Source organism: Acinonyx jubatus, chromosome E1, assembly GCF_027475565.1.
Source record: "Acinonyx jubatus isolate Ajub_Pintada_27869175 chromosome E1, VMU_Ajub_asm_v1.0, whole genome shotgun sequence".
In the NCBI taxonomy this organism is placed as follows: domain Eukaryota; kingdom Metazoa; phylum Chordata; class Mammalia; order Carnivora; family Felidae; genus Acinonyx; species Acinonyx jubatus.
Window position 1 is genome coordinate 1,455,788 of NC_069397.1, and position 21,148 is coordinate 1,476,935.

Here is a 21,148-nt window from a genome sequence, read left to right on the forward strand (position 1 = left end):
ACTAAATAACCCAAATGTTCACCAACAGTAGGATAAACAAATTTTAAAATATTCATACAGTGGAATACAGCAACAATAATGAACAAACTACCCTTACATATTCAACATAGATGGATCTCAAATAGTTTTGAGGAAAAGCAAACTATAAAGCAATACAATACAGCATGATCCCATTTATATATAGTTCCCAAACAGGCAAAACTAAACATTATGCATACATAGTAAACTAAGCACAGGAAGAAAGCAAGTATCAGAGAAATCATAACAACGGTCCCTGAACCAGGGACGGAGGGTCATATAATGAAGAGCCCATGAAAGCTTGCCTTCTAAGGTGATGGCTACATGATATTTCTTAACTTGGGTCCATTTAAACTAATTACAAACACGAGACACAGATGTAGTTTAGGTGAGAAAGATTGCAGGATATTTGCTTAAAATACAAGCTTCAAGTAAGCAAATTTGATGCAACTGTTTTTGCGCTGCACTAATAGAGTCACAGAGTGTAGATGATAGAGGTGAAACCTGTCCCGCACTTTGCCCCGCTCGGGTCACATCCGCAGGGGTTGGCTGTGTTTGTTCCGGGCACCGCTTTTTTGCAGGGGGGACACTGGCCAGCTGGAGTGGGTGGAACTCCAGGGAACGAAGAATCTAAAAATGATCCTGTGCAAAGTTCATAGGGATATCAGAGACAGGTACTCTGGGGGAGGGGGGGAGAGGGGGAGGGAGTGTGGGAACAAAGATGACCTGGGACATGAAGCTGTCCTTAAATCCTGGAGAACAGCGGGAACATGTGTGATGTGTGTCCAACGATTGCAGACTTCAACTCAACCCAAAGAGGAACTTTTTCTCCACAAGAGCGAACCAGGGAGAGAAGGGGCTACCTTTCGAGGAGTGAGCTCCCCGTCACAACAAGTATGCAGGTGGAGGTGGCTGGCAATTGGTCCGAGGTGCCCGACAAGGATTCCTGCCCCAGTTAGGGGATGAGATGAGGCCATCGTTACAGTCCTCTTGAGCCTTGGGATGCTATAATAACAACGACAACAGTAAGTTTGCTGCATTTTAAAGGTTACTAGGTGCTTTCCCATGTATTGGGTCATTTTACTGCACAGCAACCCACAAGGTGGACAACAGGCACAGAGGAGATAAGCCAAATGTTCCCAGATAAAGTCCGTTTCAAAATTCTATCCTGTGCAGACATGGCTATCAGACCAGCTAAGAGCACTCAGTGGTGTTGGGGTTCTCTCTCTCCGCGACCCAGATTCTCAAGGGCAGGAAGGAACCAGGGAGTAAGGTCAAGGCACCATACTTCTCTGGCCTTTGATGAAGGTTATGGGGAAAGGACAGGAATCAAGGGGACTCCCCCAGGGGCGCTGTCTGTATCCAGACACCTGGAGACTTGGGGAGTCCCAACCTGGGTGCTGGCTTCCTCACTAAGAGCGCCCAGGAAGAGCTCACAGGCACCATCATGTCCTCAGCCACAATCCCCCTGCCTGGTCTCCCTGATTACCCCTTGGTCCAGCCGCCCGCCCAAGAGCAGCAACCTTCCCCTCCCGGGACCTGGAGTGGGAAGATGGTGATGGGTAATCCTCCCTCCAATCCTGCCTCGCCCCATCCCTCTCCAGGGAGAGAAGTGTACCTACCACGGAGAGCACCACAACCGACTGACGACCTCCCTCCTCACACTCTCACGAGATGCAAGCTGCTGTCCAGGGAAGAACTCCAGGCTTGGAATCAGAAGACACAAATTAGCTCCTGACCCAGAATGCACTACTTTGACCGCTTTGAGCCCCTGTTGACCTAGCTCAAAGGGGGAAAATAGAGCAGCCTCGCGGTGCATCAGGATGGCTAAAGAGAGATAGCAGCCAATGCCTCACGCGTTAGTTTCTCTGCAAACGTCTGCTTCCACCTCTCTGTCTCCCCCCTCCTTCCTTTTCCCTGGGTCAGAAGTTTCCATCCTGGTGATGAGGGATCCCTGGACCCTAGTAGTCGGTCAGTGAAGGTATTCCTAGAAATCCAGGGCAGAAATTTCCAATATTTTCAAAGCTTAACGGAACCATCCCACTCTACATAAGGCCCTAAAGGCTAAAATGTCAAGTTTCTCGGGGCGCCTGGGTGGGCTCAGTGGGTTAAGCATCCGACTTGGTTTTGGCTCAGTTCGTGAGCTCACGGTTTGTGGGTTTGAGCCCCACATCGGGCTCTGCAGTGGCTGTGCTGGGCCTGCTTCGGGTCCTCTCTCCCTCTCTGTCTGCCCCTCCCCAGCTTGTTGTTGCGCTCTCTCTCTCAAGATAAATAAATAGGGACGCCCGGGGGGCTCAGTCGGTTGAGCATCCGACTTCGGCTCAGGTCGTGATCTCAAAGTTCATGAGTTTGAGCCCCGCGTCAGGCTCTGTGCTGACCGCTCAGAGCCTGGAGCATGCTTCGGATTCTGTGTCTCCCTCTCTCTGCCCCTTCCCCACTCACACTCTGTCTCTCTTCGTCTCTCAAAAAATGAATAAACATTAAAAAAATTTTTTTAATAAATACATTTAAAAGTTCAATTAATTAGGCGTCAAGTTTATTTGCTTTGGACAGAAGTTATATCACATCGCTTATCTGATGCTGATTAGACATTCTTATTTCAGTTTTGTTTTAGTTTTTTCTTTTTTTGAATATTTATTTTTTGAGAGAGCGAGTCAGTGTGAGCGGGGGAGAGTCAGAGAAGCCGAAGCAGGCTCCAGGCTCTGAGCTGTCAGCCCAGAGCGCCATGCGGGGCTCGAACTTGTGGGCCAGGAGATCACGATCTGAGCCAAAGCCGGACGCCTAACCCACCGAGCCACCCAGGCACCCCTCTTATTCCAGTTTTATATTAGCTGTTGATTAATGATCTAGAGGGATCCATTATTACTTAATATACATAGTTTGCCAGATAGACAAGCACCTTTAGATCTGATGGGTGCTCCTGACTCTTAGAATTCCCCGTTTATAATATCAACCCCACAGGGGCATGCATGACTGCCCGGAAAGAAAAGTAGCTGATGTCTACCAAGGCGTTCCACGGGCCAGGCACTGGGCAAAGTGCTTTACTCTTGTATCGGCTCATCTAATCTCCTTAAGAACCTTACAATGGGGACAGGAGGAGAGCAGAGGTGAGAAATATCGACAACTCATTTTATAGATGATGGGACCAAAGAAGTTAACCAATCCAAGGTCACAGAGCTAGTAAGTGATAGAGCTGGGAAGGAGACCCGAGTGCGGGTCCAACGTCCACACGGGTAACTCCCATGTTACTCTGCCAACTAGCTACATGTCCCTTTCTCCCATCGGGGGAAATTGTCAAGTCCCAGAAAAGAGGCACACAGGTTATTTTCTTTTTTCTATTTTTTTTTGTTCATTTTTGAGAGACAGAGCGTGAGCGGGGGAGGGGCAGAGAGAGAGGGAGCCACAGAATACAAAGCAGCCTCCAGGCTCCAGCTGTCACCACAGAGAGCCCGACGTGGGGCTCCAACTCGCAAACCCCGAGATCGTGACCTGAGCTGAAGTTGGACGCTTCACCGACTGAGCCACCCAGACGCCCCAAGGCACGCAGTTATTTTTAATGTTGTATGTCTACGGCCTAACGTAACAAGTGCTCAGCATGTACTTATCGAGCGAATGAATGGATAAGCAAATGAATAACACAAGGAATATATGGAGGAAACAATAATGAATCCTTGGTGGCGAGACCTACAATCTGCAGATTAAATCTGTGTGATTTAATTCACCTGCTTCTCAATTCTTATTGGGTTACAGACCATAATTTTCATCGTTATTACTAACAATTCCCACCGCTTAACTGAGCACCTAGTATGTACTAGAGACTTTTACCTGTATTATGTCAACGATCCTCTTAACAGCTCTTTCCTGTAGATTCCATTTCTTATCCCAGGGCTCAGAGAGGTTGAATGATTGTCCCAAGTCACACAGCAAATGGGAGAACCAGTACTCCAATCCAAGTCGGCCTGACTCCAAAGCTTATGCCTTTTCGCTGCCGGTGCTGGCTAACCGTGTCTCAGGTATCACCAAGTACCCCACACTTCTATGCCGTTGTCAACTAAATTCATTTGTAGAATTTTTAACACTAACTCTAGAAGTTATTTTGCTTTTCGCTTCTTGTATCCTTTTTTCAAATTACTCCAGGAAAATTCTAATGTTTTTTTTAATACAGACAAAGCAAAAGTACCCCCTCAACCCCTCCCTGCAACACGCAAGAAATCCCACACTCCTCCCCAAGGCGAACTACTGGGATCAGTTTCATATGAATCCTTTCAGACAGTTTTCTCTGCACTTATCCGCATGCAGAAACAGGTGTCCCTGTTCCATGTTCCTCACATAGATAAGAGCGCATTGCACACAGGATTCTCAAGTTACCCTTCTCCTTACTTCTTTTAGCTCTCACATAATTTTCCATTTTGGTAAATGGAGTCAATTACAATTTTTCCTTACTTACAAGCATTGCTGCAAGGAACACACATTCCTATTTAGGCATTTACGTGAGTGGTTATCCAAAAGTCTTATCTACCTACTTGGAATTACCAGATCAAAAGTCATGAATGCTTTTTGTTATAACAGAGGCTGACACATTACTCTCAAAAAGCATCATGCCTGGGGCGCCTGGCTGGCTCAGTTGGTGGAGTGTGTGACTCGATCTCAGTGTCATGGGTTTGAGCCCTGTGTTGGGTGATCACTTAAATAAATAAACAAATGTTAAAAAAAAAAAAAGCATCACATCATCATACATTCCTACCAACAGTGTGCGAACGTGTTCATTTCCGCATATCCTTGCCAACCCTGGCTTTTATCATTTTTTTTTTGTCTGCCAATCTGGTGGACAAAAGATTACGCAGTAATGTCATTTTAAGAAGCCATTTCCCTGAATATCAGTGAGGCTAGGGATCTTTTAATATTTTTTTAGCTGTTTGTATTTGTCTACTATAGAATTCTATATATCTTTTGCCCATTGGTCATTGGTTGTTTGCCTTTTACTATTTATTGACTCGAAGCAATTCTTTCTTTTTTTTTAATGTTTATTTATTGGGGGGGGAGGGCAGAGAGAGGGGGACAGAGGATCCGAAGAGGGCTTTGAGCTGTCATCACAGAGCCCTATGTGGGGCTTGAACTCATGAACCGTGAGATCATGACCTGAGCCAAAGTTGAACGCTTCACCGACTAAGCCACCCAGGTGCCCGATTCGGAGGAATTCTTAACATATTATTTTTTTAAGTTTATTTACTTATTTTGGGGGGGCCGAGGGGCAAAGAGAGAGGGAGAGAGAAACCCAAGAGGACTCCACCCTGACAGTTGCTTCAGAATCTGCTTCAGATCCTCTGTCCACCCCCCCTCTCTGCCCCTCCCCTGTTCATGCTGTCTCAAAAATAAACAAACGCTAAAAAAATAAAATCAAATAAAAATGGAATTATTTTTGTTGCAAGAAATTAAAAAAAAAAAACAACAACCTCAAATGAGTGTTTTAAAATGGGACGGGGCGGGGACTGGGGGGAGGAGGAATTGGTTCATATAAGAGAGAGGTCCCAAACAGCAAGTGTTTTGGGGAGAGGCTCTGAATAAAATTAACTAGAGCGGTAGAGGATAGGGCAATTTTTGGCAGAGACCCAAGAGGGAAGATGGGGGCAGCTATGGGAAGACGTGGCAGGAAAGAATATTCACGCAAAGAGAGGACAAACTTGGAGAAATCCTGAGAGTCTAACAAGGCTGGCCTGTTCAGGAGACAAAAGCAAGCCACAATGACTGGGGCAGGGGAAGGACTGGAGGGGTCCAGCAAACGGCAACTTTTGTGAGATGCTGAAGCCATAGCAAGGAATTGGATTACATGTTCTCTTTGATTCCACCTGCTGTGGGAAGCCATCGGAGAGTTTTAAACAGAAGAACTATAAGATTTGATTTACACTTTTAAAGAGATCATCCTGAGGGCACCTGGGTGGCTCAGTCGGTTGAGCGTCTGACTTCGGCTCAGGTCATGATCTCGCGGTTCGTGGGTTCGAGCCCCATGTCGGGCTCTGTCCGGCTCGGAGCCTGGAGCCTGCTTCGGATTCTGTGTCTCCCTCTCCCTCTGCCCCTCTCCTGCTCACACTCCGTCTCTGCTCTCAAAAATGAATACACGTTAAAAAAAATTTTTTTTGGAAAAGAAATGAATGCCAAGACACATTGCTAATTGGGAAAGAAAGCAGAAGTCAAAGAGGATACAGCGTGTGCCACATTTCGTTTAAGAAGTGGGGAGGGGCGCCTGGATGGCTCCCTCGGTGGACTGTGCGACTCTTGATCTCGGGGTCGTGAGTTCTAGCCCCAGGTTGGAGGTGGAGATTATTTTAAAATAAAATCTTTTTTTTTTTTTAATGGAGAAAGAAGCCTATAGATTCTGTATTTCCTAATTTTTACTACAGTCTTACTGAAATATAATTCACAGAACATGAAACGCATCATCTTAAAGTATACACGTCAGTGGTATTCAGTACACTCACGAGGATATGCAACCATCACCACAGTCAATTCTAGAGCGTCAGCACCAGAAGCGGTCCCATACCCGCCAGAGTGACCCCCTATTCTCTTCTCCCTCCGGTGCCGGGCAAACACTTCCCTGCTTTCCGTGTATGTGGATCTTCCCGTTCTGGACATTTCATATAAGTGGACTCATAGATACGTGATCTTTTGTGTCTGCCTTCCTTCACTAAGCATAATGTTTCCGAGATTCATTCGTGTTGTAGCCCGTGTCGATGTTTTGGTTCCTTCTGTGGCTCACTAGGATTCTCTTGTGGGTATGGCACGTTTTGTTTATCCATTCATCAATTCAGGAACATTTGGGGTAGTTCCATGGAACGCTGCTGTAGATGTTCATGTACAAGTTGTATAGACGCATGTTTTCATATCATTTCATGTAACGATGAGTGAAGTCACTGGGTCCTGCAGTAACTCCGTGTTTAGCATTTTGAGAAACGGTCAGACCGTCTTCCAAAGAGGGACACCATTTTACAATGACCTGTACAAGAAATGAGGGTTCCAAATTTCCCGCGTCTTTGCCAACACTTGTTACTTATTTTCTCTATTTTTCTTTTTTAATTTCAGCCACCCTATTGGGGTGGGGTGGAAGCTTAGTGAGGCTTGGAATGGCATTTCCCTGCTGGCTAAAGATACTGAACATCTTTTCATGTGTTTACGAACCATTTGTGTATCTTCTTGGGAGAAACGTCTCTTCGGCTCCTTTTCCCATTTTTTTAAATTGGGTTATTTTGCGGGGCGCCTGGGTGGCGCAGTCGGTTAAGCGTCTGACTTCAGCCAGGTCACGATCTCGCGGTCCGTGAGTTCGAGCCCCGTGTCAGGCTCTGGGCTGATGGCTCGGAGCCTGGAGCCTGCTTCCGATTCTGTGTCTCCTTCTCTCTCTGCCCCTCCCCCCTTCATGCTCTGTGTCTCTCTGTCTCAAAAATAAATAAACGTTAAAAAAATTTTTTTAAAAAATAAATAAATTGGGTTATTTTGCTTTATATTGTTGAGTTGTAAGAGTTCTTTTTATATTCTGGATTCAGTTCTCTTAGGACACGTATGATATTTTGAAATCAAGAAATGTGAGGCTTCCAACTTTGTTCTTCTTTGTTAAGATTGTTTTGGCTGCTATGGGCTCCTTGGATTCCCAAATGAGTTCTAGGATCAATTCGTCAGTGTCTTCAAAGAAACCAGCTGGGATATTAAAAGGCATCGTTTTGAATCTATAGATCATTTTGAGAAGTGATGTCATCTTTTTTTTTAAATTTTTTTTTTAACGTTTATTTATTTTTGAGACAGAGAGAGACAGAGCATGAACGGGGGAGGGTCAGAGAGAGGGAGACACAGAATCCGAAACAGGCTCCAGGCTCTGAGCTGTCAGCACGGAGCCCAATGCGGGGCTCGAACTCACAGACTGTGAGATCATGACCTGAGCCGAGGTTGGACACTCAACCGACTGAGCCCCCCAGGCGCCCCAGAAGTGATGTCATCTTAACGATATAAAATCTTCCAAGCCATGAAGATGGTATGTTTTTCCATTTTTTCTGTCTTAAATGTCTTTCAATGATGTTTTATAGTTTTTAGAGTATAGACTTCACTCTTCTTTTGTTAAATTTATCCCTAGGCATTTCATCGTTCTTGAGTTATTGTACATGGAATTGATTTCTTAATTTCAGTTTTAGAGTTTTCACTGCTAATGTATGGACATACAACTGATTTTTATATATTCGTCTTGTATCCTTCACCCTTGCTGAACTCATTTATTAGGTCTGGTGGTTTTTAGTGGACTTTCTTAGGATTTTCTGGATACAAGATCACGTCATCTGAGAATATAGTTGTACTTCTTTCTTTCCAATCTGGATGTCTTTTGTTTCATTTTCTTACCTAATTTCCCTGGGTAGAATTTCCAGTCTAATGTTGAATAGATGTGATGGGCATGAACATCTTTGTATGGCTCTTTTTTTTTTTTTTAAGTTTATTTATTTATTTATTTTGAGAGAGAGACAGAGCGAGCAGGGGAGGGGCAGAGAGACAGGGAGAGAGAGAGAATCCCAAGCAGGCTCCATGCTGTTAGCACAGAGCCCGACACGGGGCTCGAACTCACAAACCGTGAGATCCTGACCTGAGCCGAAGTCGGGCACTTAACTCTGCTTGACCCTTCATTTCCTGCTTGTACAAAACCTCAAGGTCGGTTAGAAATGAGAGCTTGGGGCCTCTCGAGTATCTCTCACACATGTGCACAGCCCTGCCCATGTGTCCTTCTGGAGTCCCTAGTAGAAGTCAGAGATTATCAAAGCCGTCCGTGGACATCTCATTCCCCAGCTTTTCCGTTCAACTTCTTCAGTCCGCCTCTTATCAGCTCCAACTGGTATTACCACCTTGGGAGCTATGATGTCAAACAATTGCAACTGTTTTGTTGCTTTTTTTTTTTTTTTTTAACAAATGCCCCGGGGATAGGGCGGTTTGCGGGGAGTAAGCTCTGAGTCAGTTCAAATAAAAACAAGCCCAAGAGTGGAGATTTTTAAGGAGCCACCAGGCAGATCAAAAGGTGACTGGTCTTCTGGGTTGGGGATTTGGGGGGAAGTTCAAACCTATTCTGGCCCCTCTAGCGGCTTCCAGGCCGGCAGCTGTCATTAGCTGCTACAGTTTCCAGTCTATTACAAAGATAAGGAGAGGGGCTGGGGTGACTCCGTGGCTCGGACAGTTGGGCGTCTAACTCTTGAGTCAGCTCAGGTCATGATCCCAGGGACATGGGATTGAGCCCCAAATTGGGCTCTGCGCTGAGTATGGAGCCTGCTTAGGATTTTCTCCCTCTCTCTCTCTCTTGCTCTCTCGCTCCCTCCCCCCCTCCCCCACTCTCAGGTAGATAGATAGATAGATAAGGAGGGGGGGATGGGAATAGGGTAAATTAAAACGCCAGAAAGCTTTCTGTTCTTACCTAACTTTGGCTTTTCTCTTCAATAGAGCCTTCTCGGATTTTAGCAAGCCTTTGGTTGATTTCTAGAGTTCTAAAAAAAAGGGGGATTTTGACCCTTTTTGCCAGTGTTTTCGTTGCTTCTATGGAGGAGCAGATTTTCGGAGACCTTTACCCTGCCATTCCGAAGCTGCTTCTATCCGTATTCTTTTTTTTTTTTTTTTCTTCACGAAAGGAAACAGCATAAATCAGAGTCTCATAAAAATCACCATGTAAGGAGTCATTGTCACGATATTTTGGGTACAACATAGAATAGACCAAGTGCACAAATATGTTGATTTTTCTTTTGAGAACTAGGACTCTCACCGTGAGAGAGGAAAGATACAAACACAGAAGGACAAAGGCGTGGTGGCATTTGTTGACGTTGCATTGGTGATATTAATGTAAACATATGATTTCTAAAAATGTACATATTTTTCAAGACTCCATGATTTTTGCTCTGTTCACTGGCAGGTCTTAGAAGGGAGGATACACAGAGAACACATCTGGTACCCAGTTCATCTGAATAGCACGCCCCATAAAAAAACAAACAAGAACAAACACAAACACAAACCAAAACAAAAGCAAAGAAGACTAAGACAATTTAAAAAAACTCAAACGCTCGTAATGACGTGGGTAGACCTAGGGAGTATGACGCTAAGTGACATAAGTCAGTCAGAGAAGGACAAATAGCATATGATTTCACTCATATGTGGAATTTAAGAAACAAAACAAATAAAAAAGAGACCGACTCTTAACCATAGAGAAGAAACTGATGGTCACCAGAGAGGGTGGGGGTGGGAGTGGGGGAAATAGGTGATGGGGGTTAAGGAGTGCACCTGTCGCGAGAGCCTTGGGTGATATACGGAAGTGTCGAATCACTGTATTTTACACCCAAAATGAATATAACACTAAGTTAACTACGCTGGAATTAAAATAAAAACAAGAGGTAAATGTTCAAAAGAAGAAATCAATGCTTGGAGCTACCAAGGAGAAAAGGTGAGTATAATACTTGAGGTGATCCCTCACATTTCTAACTCCACTCCTGGTGAATTTGATAGCCTATGTTTTCATTCAGACCATCCTAAGTAGCTTCCAAATTTGATATAAAATGATTCCAGCCGTTGTGCTGTGACAGGGTAACGTTATTTTATTTTTATAGATGGTGTGCTGAAACTTTAAAATTCATCGGCTGAGTACACATGTATCGAATGCTTATCATGGTCCCAACACTCTTCTGCACATTCAGGATTATGTGTGTAAGGGAGGGGGTGGGGACATAATAATCCACTCCTACTCTAGTGGAGAAAATAATTCTACCTACACAGTGCAAACGCACCTTATCCATGTATAAAGAATATTAAAAAAAAAAAAAGAATATTTTAGGGGCTCCTGGGTGGCTCTGTTGGTTAAGCATCTGACTCTTGATCTCAACTTAGATCTTGGTCTCAGGGTCATGAGTTCAAAGCCCTCATTGGGCTCCACATTGAGCATGAAGCCTACTTTAAAAAAAGAAAGAAAGAAAGAAAGAAAGAAAGAAAGAAAGAAAGAAAGAAAGAAAGAAAGAAAGAAAGAAAGAAAGAAAGAAAGAAAAGGGTGCCTGGGTGGCTCAGTCGGTTAAGGGTCTGACATCAGCTCAGGTCATGATCTCGTGGTTCGGGAGTTCAAGCCCCACGTCAGGCTCTGTGCTGACAGCTCAGAGCCTGGAGCCTGCTTCCCATTCTGTGTCTCCCTCTCTCTCTGCCCCTCCCCAGTTCATGCTCTGTCTCTCTCTGTCCCAAAAATAAATAAACGTTAAAAAAATTTTTTTTAAATATAAATAAATATGCACGTACCTAGTGACAACAATCCCACTGTTGGGAACCTTTCTACTCAAATAAAAATACTAACATAAAAGAATATCCCTACCAGTACAAGCAAGTTTATTGTGAATTGTTCACAGTAGGGTGAAAATAGTGAACAACTGGAGTGGCTATAAATAGGAATATTTTTACTGAATGAAATAAGGATGATAAAAATGATAGGTGACGTTTAATGAGAATTTACCATGTGCTGGAGATTCTCGAAAAACTTAAAAAAAAGACACAGAGTAAAAAGCAAGCTGAGAGATGAATGAAAATGTGGAAAGGACACAGGGGCAACTTACAGTGACTCACACTGGCTGACCGGTGACAACGCGGGCACCAAAATGAACAATGGTGGGGGCGCCTGGGTGGCTCAGTCGGTTGAGCCTCTGACTTCGGCTCAGGTCATGATCTCACAGTTCGTGGTTCAAGCCCCGCGTCGGGCTCTGTGCTGACAGCTCGGAGCCCGGAGTCTGCTTCGGATTCTGTGTCTCCCTCTCTCTCTCTGCCCCTCCCCCGTTCATGCTCTGTCTCTCTCTGTCTCAAAAATAAATAAGCATTTTAAAAAATAAATAAACATGAATCTAAATCAAAGTAAACAATTAGAGACAGGTGGGCAAGGGGTTCTTAACCATAGCACTACTGACGTTTCAGGCTGGATAATTTTTTTTTTTAATGTTTATTTATTTTTGAGAGAGAGAGAGAGAGAGAGAGCACAAGTCGGGGAAGGGCAGAGAGAGAGGGAGACACAGAGTCCGAAGCGGGCTCCAGGCTCCAAGCTGTCAGCACAGAGCCTGATGCGGGGCTCAAACCCACAGACTGTGAGATCATGACCTGAGCCAAAGTCGGAGGCTTAACGGACTGAGCCACTCAGGCGCCCCTGGATACTTTATTGTAGGGACACTCCTAGACATCGTAGGATATTTGGAAGTGTGTCTGGCCCCTCCCCGTCACATGCCGGTAGAACATTGCTGTAGACTGGATGTGTCTCCCCAAAATGCATATGTTTATGTCCTAATCCCCAGGGTGGTAACATTAGGAGGCAGGGGCCTCTGGACGTGACTAGGTCAGGAGTGCAGAGCCCTCACGAATGATATTAGTGCCCTTTATAAACGTTCCCTCTGCCTTTCCCCATCTGAGCTTATAGCAAAATGACAGCCATCTGTGGGCCGGGAAGCAGACCCTCGACAGACACTGAACCTGTTGGCCACAGCTTGGACTTTCCAGCCTCCAGAACCATGAGAAAGAAATTTCTGTTTTTATAAGCCACGTGTCTCAACAGCCTATGTTATTTTGCCAGAGCAATCCAAAAGAACTAACATACGCCTCCCCAGCTGTGACCCAAAATGTCCCCAGGTATTACCAAATTTTCCCCTAGGGGGCAAAATCACACCAACTGAGAAATGCATTCTACAAGAGTGAGTTGTTCAAGTCAACCTTGGGTGGCAGGGCAGGGGGGTGGGGGGGGCAGGGGCAGAGGCAGGGGAGGAGTTGTCTGCTTTACAGTGAAAGAGGTATTCAGGGCCAAATGTAATAGAAAAACCTTAATTGGATCTTGGATTTATTTTTTCTTCAACATTTATTTATTTTTGGGACAGAGAGAGACAGAGCATGAACGGGGGAGGGGCAGAGAGAGAGGGAGACACAGAATCTGAAACAGGCTCCAGGCTCTGAGCCATCAGCCCAGAGCCTGACGCGGGGCTCGAACTCACAGACCGCGAGATCGTGACCTGGCTGAAGTCAGACGCTTAACCGACTGCGCCACCCAGGCGCCCCTGGATCTTGGATTTAAAAGAAAGACTTTGGGGCACCTGGGTGGCTCAGTCGGTTGAGCGTCCGACTCTTGATTTCTGCTCAGGTCATGATCCCAGGGTTGTGGGATCGAGCCCCGCATGAGGTTCCGAGCTCAGTGTGATGCCTGCTTGGGATTCTCTCCCTTCCTCTTCCCTCCTCCCACTCTCTGTCTCTAAAATAAATTTCAACTTTTTTTAACTTAATTTATTTTTTAATCTACATCCAAATTAGCGTATAGTTCAACAATGACTTCAGGGGTAGATTCCTTAATGCCCCTCCCCCATTTAGCCATCCCCCCTCCCACAACCCCTCCCATAACCCTCAGTTTGTTCTCCATATTTGTGAGTCTCTTATGCTTTTTCCCCCTCCCTGTTTTTATATTATTTTTGTTTCCCTTCCCTTATGTTCCTCTGTTTTGTCTCTTAAAGTCTTCACGAGTGAAGTCATATGATTTTTGTCTTTCTCTGACTAATTTCACTTAGCATAATACCCTCCAGTTCCATCCACATAGTTGCAAATGGCATGCTTTCATTCTTTTTGATTGCCGAGTAATACTCCATTGTATATATATACCCCATCTTCTTTTTTTTTTAATTTATTTTTTTAAATTTTTTTTTTACGTTTTATTTATTTTTGAGACAGAGAGAGACAGAGCATGAACGGGGGAGGGGCAGAGAGAGAGGGAGACACAGAATCGGAAGCAGGCTCCAGGCTCTGAGCCATCAGCCCAGAGCCCGATGCGGGGCTTGAACTCACGGACCTCGAGATCGTGACCTGAGCCGAAGTCGGATGCTTAACCGACTGAGCCACCCAGACGCCCCGCCCATCTTCTTTATCCATACATCCATCGATGGACATTTGGGCTCTTTCCATACTTTGGCTATTGTCGGTAGTGCTGCTATAAACATGGGGGTGCATGTGTCCCTTCGAAACAGCACACCTGTATCCCTTGGATAAATGCCTAGCAGTGCAATTGCTGGGTCGTAGGGTAGTTCTATTTTTAATTTTTTGAGGAACCATAAACCCACCTTAATGGTCTTGGTCAAGGGCATGGCCCCCCTCTCACCATACAAGCTGACCTAAACTGCAGATCGGGAGCTGAGGAAGAAACAGAGGTGAGAGAAACAGCAGAATCCAGCATCTGGTGCCACGATGCCACGGGTGGCCCCCCGGTCTCAGTGCCATGAGCGACGTCCCTGCCTCCTTTGCCCCTCCGGGGTGGCAGTGGTGGTGTAGTGTTGAGGCTGGTTCTGTGCCAAACCTTCGGTTGTGGTTCTTGCCCTGTCACCTCGAACCTGGCTCTCCAGCTCTCCCAGAAATGCTTTGGGCCAACCGATGTCTACGCAATAGACATTTATAAAATGGCTCGTCAGCGATCATAAAACCACTGGTTCGTTCGCAGCCCGAATGAGCAAGTTGGGTTTTCAACAGCCAGCGTATTTCGTGGCCTAAAGGAAGGAACAAATACGGTCTGTCTAGTAATTATATTTTACAGGTTTTATGGTTATCCCAAGTCTGTCGTTAAAGGTTATGTTCCTGTGCGATTAAACGGACGCAAAAACGTCTTGTGCTCTGACGGGGTGGATGTCTTGTGGAACCCTTCAGTTCCTTCTCCCTGAACGACAGCAAACACGTCGAAAGGACCTGCCAGCGCGAACACGAGGAAGCAAGCGTGTCCGGTTTAATCATAAACGAGATCTTCGGTGGCACCTGGCTGGGTTCCTCTTCCTCCTTCTCTTGCCAAGGTGACCGTCACTGGGACAGCCCTGGCGGCCTCAAATAATTTGGGCGAAAATGTATTTCCTTATCAGTCTTCTCATCAAATGCTCTTGTGACCAATTTTTTTTTTTATTTTGAATAAGGCTGGATTAAAATTTTGAATCTTATGATTTTGAGTCTACAATTCTAGCAACTGTACGTTTTTTGCCCCTTCCTTCCATCCCTCCCTCCTTCTCTTCTTCCCTTCCCTCCCTCCCTCTCTTCCTTCCTTCCCTCCCTCTCTTCCTTCCTTCCTTGCCTCCTTGCCTCCTTCTCTCCCTCCTTCCCTCCTTCCCTCCTCATCGTTTCTTTGTATTGGCTAGAACCCGCAGATCATTATTAAGCAGCAGAAGTGAGATGATTGTGGCCATTTTTTCAATCATGCGACTGAATTCCTTCAGTGACCAGCGTAAACAGTTCTGCAGGGCAGCGGTAACCCGGATTCTGGGAGAGGGACAGGTGGGTGGGACCTGCCGTACACACACCAGTCTAATCTCTGTTCTACTCACCCTGGCTCATTATTCTTCCCTCTGCACTCGGCAATCCCACTTTTGCTTCTTAGACCCCCTATGTTAGTTTTATGGTCTCTCTTCATTTTGCAGATGAGGAACACGAGCCTCCAAAAATTTGAATTTTGAGGCTGAAATCACAGTTAATCAGCGAGTGCCAAGTCTGCCCTGGGTTTTTGTGGCAGCTAGTCCAAACTCTTTCTAGAGTATTCCGTAGCTACTGGATTCTGTGAGTTTGGTTTTTGTAGTCATTTACGTTCTTTTTTTTTTAATTTTTTTAATGTTTATTTCTTTTTGAGACAGAGAGAGACAGAGCATGAACGGGGGAGGGTCAGAGAGAGGGAGACACAGAATCCGAAACAGGCTCCAGGCTTCGAGCTGTCAGCACAGAGCCCAGCACAGACCCTGATGTGGGGCTCGAACTCACAAACTGCCAGATCATGACCTGAGCTGAAGTCGGACGCTCAATCGACTGAGCCACCCAGGCTCCCCTAAGTTCTTAGAGGGTGGTAACGTATTTTTCTATGTTTATATGGTGTCGATCACTTGGTCAAAGAGGACAGACCTTAGAATAGATTCAACAATAAATTTAGTTAAGAAAAAGTTTTTAACTGAGTCTTTAAAGACACTGGAGCTTTGTAAAATAATTTTTCTCACTTAGACAAAAATGTTTATTTTGGTAAAAGATTAAAATACCAGGGACGCCTGGGTGGCTCAGTGGGTTGAGCATCCGACTCTTGATTTCAGCTCAGGTCAAGATCCCAGATCGAGCCCTGCTTGGGATTCTCTCTCTGTCTCCCTCTGCCCCTACCCCTCACCCCACCCTTGCTTGCATGAGCACACACTCTCTGTCATCGCACAGAGCCCGATGTGGGGCTTGATCTCACGAACTGTGAGATCATGACCTGAGCAGAAATCAAGAATGGGATGCTTAACTGCCTGACCACACACACACACACACAAATCACTTTTTAATTTAACATGGTTTTCATCTTAGTACTTAATTCGTGGACCTAATTCATTGTTGTAGTATTTTATCTTATTTTAGTGTATAAATGTACTATAGTTATTGTCCATTATCCTACTAATACCTGACTTCTTTTTCATTTCAACCAATGCTGCAGTGATGAATAGTAGATTCAGAAATACGGCTTGGCCAGTGAATATCAACAAACTGCATCCCTGTAAGTAAGGTTACTTACAAAGTGGTGGCACACTTAAAAGTTTTTTTTTGCCAAGGGGCGCCCTGGTGGCTCAGTCAGTTAAGCGTCCAACTTCGGCTCAGATCATGATCACGTGGTTTGTGGGTTCGAGCCCCCCGTCGGGCTCGAATAATATTCCATTGAGTGGACGTGCCCCAGCTTCTTTATCTATTTGCCCTGAGTTTCTTTAATTGGTGTATTGGTCTTTTTATTCATTTATAGGAGCCCTTTACATGTCATAGATAGTAATCCTTTGTCTGCTATATGTGTTACAGATATCTTCTCACAGACTCTTATCTCTCACTTTTTTTTAAAAGTAGGCTTCATGTCCAGCATAGAGCCCCACACAGGGCTCGAACTCATGACCCTGAGATCAAGACCTGAGCTGAGATCAAGAGTCAGACACTTAACCGACTGAGCCATCCAGGCACCCCTACTCACCTTTTAGTATCTATCCCAGTATGGAAGATTCTGGTTTGTAATATATATAAAGTCAGGCTGGTAAATATTTTCTGTATGGCTTCTAATCTTTATAAATGTGTGTTGAATCTTGCCATTTAACTAAATTGAGCTCAGTCTTCAATGACGAGTATAGTCAGCAGGGTGAGGACAGAGAACAGTATGCCAAATGGAGAGACCAGAGAGGCAAGTCCACAGACAGGAGCGAGTGCCAGGGTTTCTTCCCTGGGCTGGCTTCCTCCCAAAGTGCATTTCCGCCCCAGGGCAATGTGACTGTTCTTGCTGGGCTCCAAGTAACCTGCTGTTTAGCTACAGGGCGGGGAACCAGAAGGAAACTGTGAGTCTTAGACCTGCCCTCATTTGGCAGGTTACCTTGGCTAAGTCACCAAGCCCCAGGAATGTTTCATGTCATGTATCCATCCATCCGTCCATCCATCCATCCATCATCCATCCATTATCCACCCATCAACCATCCATCCACTCATCATCCAACCACCCATCCATCCAACTACCATCCATCCATCCATCATCCATCCGTCTGTCCATCCGTCCATCCATCCATCCATCCACCATCCATCCACCATCCATCCATCATCCATCCGTCTGTCCATCCATCCATCCATCATCCATCCGTCTGCCCATCTGTCCATCCATCTGTCCATCCATCCATCCACCCATCATCCATCCGTCTGCCCATCCGTCCATCCATCCATCCATCCATCTATCCATCATCCATCCGTCTGCCCATCTGTCCATCCGTCTGTCCATCCATCCATCATCCATCCGTCTGCCCATCTGTCCATCCGTCCATCCATCCATCCATCTATCCATCATCCATCCATTATCCGCCCATCAACCATCCATCCAACTACCATCCATCCCTCCCTCCCATACTTAAAGAGTAATTACTACCTACCTATACTATTTTAGGTACTGGGGATAACTGGATAAAAGAGAAAATGTTCCTGCTCTCGCAATACTTACTATCCGGTGGAGGAGATGTAATATATAAGCAAATAAATACATAAATAAATAGGCAATTTCACACAGTGATAAGTGCTATTTCTATAAACACCATGAGGTAACGTATGCAGCCAGTATGTGCGGCATGTTGGGGGCATAGAGGAGAGTGAGGATGCTACCTCGTTAGGGTGGTGGGAGAAACCTTCTCTGAGGAGGTAGTGTTTGAACTAGGAAGGGAATAATGAGAAGGAAACAGCCATGTGAAAAGCTGCAGAACGTGTGACTCTTGATCTCAGGGTTGTGAGTTCGAGCCCCATGTTGAGTGTGGAGATTACTTAAATAATAAAGTACAATAATCAATAAAATACGTCCTGCCTCTTTCATCTGCAACCGTGTTTGGGTTCAGACATCACTTGGGGGCCACAGTGAGGGGCTTGACTATTTTCCCAACGCAACGAGAAGCCACCGGAGGGTTTTAGAGAATCGAGGATCCCATCTTGGAAGCTTCCGGCAGAGACTGCTGCTGCCGTGGGCCTGGCCTCTGTCTCCAGGGGTCTACAAGACGATCCAGCTGGGTATGATTTTATATTAAATCTAAAATGGTTGACATACGTCCCACGTGGCTCACCTATGCTATGTGGATTGGCACCCGCATACTGGTAATCTGGCACGTAAGCGAGAGGCCGAGGTAAATTATCAAAGAGAATACATATTTATATCTACCGCCATTAACAATGCCTCTCACCCTTAGACGGTATGTTGTCTGTTTTAAGAAAATAATAATGGTACAGGGGGGGCCTGGGTGGCTCAGCTGGTCAAGCATCAGACTCTTGACTTCATGATCTCGCAGTTCATGGGTTCAAGTCCTGCATCGGGCTCTGTGCTGACAGCTCGGAGCCTGGAGCTGCTTCGGATTCTGTGTCTCCCTCTCTCTCTCTGCCCCTCCCCTGCTTGTGCTCGCGCGCGCTCTCTCTCTCTCTCAAAAATAAATAAACATAATTTAAAAAAATTTCTTTGTTATTGAATACACCAAGCCAGAGCAGAGGGCAGGAAGCAAAGAGAGACTGTCTGCCCCAAGGCAGTGGTGAGGGAGTCTGGGAACAGACTGAATTTTCTTTTTGGGTAACTGCCCGGTGGTGAGTAGCCATTGGTTAGTTAGGGCCTGGGGCTCTTCCGAGGTGGGTCGGCGGGTCACTTAACAAGCCCGTCTGCCTCATCTGCACGGTCCCTGTGGCGCTTTAACCTTGATCAAGTCTCGTAGCTCAAGCCCGCTGCCTGCCTGTGGCCTCTCCACCCGCCTCCCCTCCGGCAACCACCAGCTTGTCCTCTGGTTCTGCCCGGCCGCCTCCGTTTTGTTTAGTCTGTTCATACGGCCGCACTTCTTAGCCAGGCACACGAGGCGGGCAAGGGTAGGGTCCTGCCACCTCGCAGATCCTTGCCTCACCTTGTCCCAGCCCCCTGTGCTCCCCTCACTCAAGGGCCTAATATCCAAACTCCTTTCAGTCCCTGAAGCCCGTCCTTCCCACCCAGCAACCCTCTCTGGCTGTATCCCTCCTGCCCTTTGAGACTTGAGTCTGGATGGGACTGTCTTCCAGCAAGCCTTCCCCACCCCTCCCCTCCCCTCCCCGCCCAGGGCCGGTCATCCCCCAGGGACCTTATCGGAGCGCTTTGTACTTTGGGATGCAGTGTTTTGGTCTCGTCCTTGGAAGCAGGATGTGGGTCAAGGTTCCAGTAAATATCTCCTGCCCGAATGAACACACAGGAGAAAGAACGGAGCGCTTGTTTGGGGCCGGTCCTGGGCTAGTCGTCGGATGTCAGCGGAAGGTTCCCTGCAGATCCCCCAGGGGGAGAGCACACCCGAGGGGATGCATCCCTTGGAGACGTCGTCCCCCTGCTCGGCTCTCAGCCTTGCCCCCCGCTTGGGGCTTGGCCCCCTGCTTTCCCTGGGCCATATGCTGCCTCCCGCCGCCGCACCCCCTTTCTCTGCGTCACCAGGCTGCGGCTGAGCGCTGAGGGCCATCCCGCATAGGAAGCCAGCCAGCCGGGCAGCCGCGGTTATATTTAGATTTCTGTCACCTGAATCGGGGCAGCGGTGGCATCTCGGGAGGGAGCTGAGGCAGGAGACCAGGGCCGTGAGGACACGGGCAGGAAAGTGGGGCACGGACGCCAGGCTCCCTGAAGCAAGTCGCGGGGCAAAGCTGGAGAGGCGAGGTCAGAGGTGACTTTAGAGAACCATCAGTGCCAGCTGGGTGGAGGACGGTGGCCCCGGGGAGGTGAACTCAGAGCCGCTCGCCGGCCCTGGAGGCAGGGCTGGGGCAGGATCCAGAACCCCCACCCCCGCCAGCCAGGGGAGGCCGTGGAGTGAGGGGTCTGGGGTGGGCAGCAGGGACATGGCCACGGGACCCCAGACACTGGGAGAAACCAGGAGGAAGCAGACTAGCAGGGTACTTTTTTTTTGAGCCCCAAGGCCTTCCCTGCCCCAGGTCTGATTTATCAAGTTACAGCCCCGGGGGCAGGGACTGAGGCCCCAGTTATCACCCATGTAGTTTTTCCTCCCTCGGACCTCTGGAATCCACGGCCACCTCCCGAAGGGGCTGCTTCCAGACAACGCTGCCCCCACCCCTGCTCGTTGCTGCCCCTCAGGCCGACCCCCAGTCTCCGAGTGCCCAGTGCAGACACCCAGCCTCCCCGCCAGACTCACCTTGAAAAACAGCTCTACTGTGGTCTCACTGACATAAAACGAGCTGAGCGTCTTTACAGGGTACAACTTGAGGGGCGCCTGGCTGGCTCAGTCGGTGGAGCACGGGACCCTTGATCTCCGGGTTGTGAGTTCGAGCCCCACATGGGGTGTAGAGACCACCCGAAACTAAAATCTTAAAAAAAAATAAATAGGGGCGCCTGGGTGGCTCAGTCGGTTAAGCATCCGACTTCGGCTCAGGTCGTGATCTCGCGGTCCGTGAGTTCGAGCCCCGCGTCGGGCTCTGTCCAGCTCGGAGCCTGGAGCCTGTTTCAGATTCTGTGTCTCCCTCTCTCTGACCCTCCTCCGTTCATGCTCTGTTTCTCTCCGTCTCAAAAATAAATAAACGTTAAAAAAAATTAAAAATAAATAAATAAATAAATAAATACATAAATAAAATAAAATAAATGAAGCGTACG